This window comes from Trichosurus vulpecula, chromosome 1 (genome assembly GCF_011100635.1).
Source record: "Trichosurus vulpecula isolate mTriVul1 chromosome 1, mTriVul1.pri, whole genome shotgun sequence".
NCBI classification, from domain to species: Eukaryota; Metazoa; Chordata; class Mammalia; order Diprotodontia; family Phalangeridae; genus Trichosurus; species Trichosurus vulpecula.
This window is the reverse complement of record NC_050573.1, coordinates 287,335,187-287,337,729: the sequence shown is the minus strand read 5'-3', so window position 1 is coordinate 287,337,729 and position 2,543 is coordinate 287,335,187. Positions and strand designations below refer to the sequence as shown.

General features: G+C 43.1%; 1 pseudogene; it reads left to right on the top strand.

Moving 5' to 3' along the window:
* Positions 1–313: 313 nt before the first annotated feature.
* LOC118833521 lies at positions 314–1,556 on the top strand (annotated as a pseudogene).
* Positions 1,557–2,543: the final 987 nt, after the last annotated feature.

Sequence of the window (2,543 nt, the reverse complement as noted above, 5' to 3'; positions counted from 1 at the left end):
ACCACCAATGTGTTTGGCAGCGAAGGCAATATTGGAACAAGAAATGAATATCCTCTATACCCTTAGCTTGCCCTACTCACTCTCCATTTATAACTTGCCAGGATACCAAACTTATAATTATTTGATAAGAACGTCTGTTCCTCCAAAATGAGACAAGGTCAATAGGCCCAGCCCTTGGCAAATTTGAGAGTTTTGCCAATTTTTTTCCCCTATGTTCTACTATCGTCCTTTTCAGACTTCCTTAAGCAACCTTTCCCCTCTCCCTTTCTTAAAATATAAGCTCCCTGGGAACGAGGGGTAGAGGAGGGCGGACATGGCTGCGGACTGTGTCGGCGGCGACGGCGGCAGCTCCTCCAGCGGTAGGAGCGGGTTCAGGTTCCAGGAATACGAGATCCCGGAGCTGAACATGAAACCCTTCCTCGTGCGGGCTAGGGGGGAACCTGTGGAAGGAGAGCCTTCTCGGGGTTCGTGACTTCTCCTTGGAGCCGCCTGCGCCCAGCAACCCGGACAGGACCGGAGCCGGAGGCGGCGCGGAAGATGCGGCCGTGGCCGAGGACCTGGGCTGCAGCCTGGGGACCGCGGCCGAGCTGAGCCTCGTGTGTAGCCTGGATAAGTTGAAGTCCTGTGAAGAGGAGCATGATCCAGAAGTCATTCCTGAAGACACCAACCTAGTGACTTTGGGACTTAGAAAGAGGGCCTTGGAGCATCGAGAAGAAACCATAACAGTAGATCTTATCTGCAGACAAGAAACCTTTGCCTATGAGATGGAGTCACATGCCATAGGAAAGAAGCCATCAAATCCGGCAGACTTAATTGATGAAGGAGAACTTATCTTAACTCTGAATATCTTCTATCCTGTTATATTTAGTAAGCATAAAAAACGCAAACCCTATCAAACCCTATTGGTGTTGGGCAGTCAAAAGCTCACAGAGCTCAGATATTCATTTTGCTGTGCCAGTGACCTTCAGATTGGAGGAGAGTTCAGCAGTACACCTGACCGGGCACCAGAACACACCAGCAAGGATCTTTACAAATCAGCTTTCTTTTATTTTGAAGGAACATTTTACAATGATAGAAGATACCCTGAATGCAGAGATTTGAGCAGAACAATTATTGAGTGGTCAGAGTCCCATGATCGAGGATATGGGAAGTTCCAGTCTGCTAAAATGTAAGATTTCACCTTCAATGACCTGTACATTAAATTAGGTTTTCCTTACCTGTATTGTCACCAAGGAAACTGTGAGCATGTTGTCATCATCACAGATATAAGGCTTGTACATCACGATGACTGCTTGGGTAAGACACTCTATCCCCTACTCACCAAGAAGCACTGGTTATGGACCAGGAATGTTTTGTTTGTAAAATGTGCACAGCCAGATGGGTAACCAGCAATGACTGCTTTGCACCAGAGGACCCCTGTTTCTTCTGTGATGTTTGTTTCCGAATGCTCCATTATGATTCTGAAGGCAACAAACTGGGAGAGTTCCTTGCTTATCCTTATGTTGACCCTGGAACTTTTAACTGAAGACAACGCAAGGACACTACAAACTAGCTTTGTTGAATACTTATCAGAAATGTCATTTTCTGAATGCCAGGAGCATTTTAGGCAAAAGCCTCTTGTGATAACCCATTTAGCTGTTAAAATTTTTAACTTTTATGATATATTAAATTCACAGTAGTATTATTAAAAAAATATATAAGCTCCCTGAGGGCAGATACTGTCTTAAGTTTGGTATTTGTGTCCCTGGGCTTAGCATGAGCTTAACAGAGTCTAAGGCTTAACAAATATATTCATTCATTCATTCCCAGTCACTAACTTATACCGGTACCCTATGGTCTGCACCATTTCTACCCCCATTGAAACACTCTATGGACCTACTTTCCCATTTTCTCAGACCATAGCTCTCTGCTCACTGCTAATACAATAGTTCATTGGCATTGAAAAAGTGTTTATTAAACACCTACAGCTACCTGAGGCAGCTTGACCTAATGCAGTGGCTTCCATTAAATAGAGAATGAACCTCTTGGAAGTTCAAAATGATGATCCAAGGGATTTAAGCTAAAAATTCTTTAATGGTGCCTTAAGCAGTAAATAATTACAGAATATTATGAAGAGTACATTAAACTACCCTGCAGGTTCACAACACATGTTTATTGAAAGTACGTTGCACTGGCCTAATGGATGGGCCCTGGCTCAGGCCCAGGGCTGGCTCAAGTCAAAAACAACTTGGGTTAAAGTTTTGCTTCTGACATCTGTACCAGCATGGTCAAATAACCTCTTAATCCCTCAGTGCCCCCAAGAAGCTTTCTAAGATGTTAAGTTATAGACGAGTTACCTATCTGCATTGGTAAAGGGATTTCCCAGAAGGATATTTTCCCCATACCAAATAATCACATGCCTAGACCAAAAATATAAATTATGCAAAGCACTATGCTAAATGGAACATATACAAAGATAAAACAAAATAGTTCCTGCCCTTTAGAAGCTTATATACTATTGTTAAGTAATCCAAGATCATTTGATAATACCTCAACTAATCTAT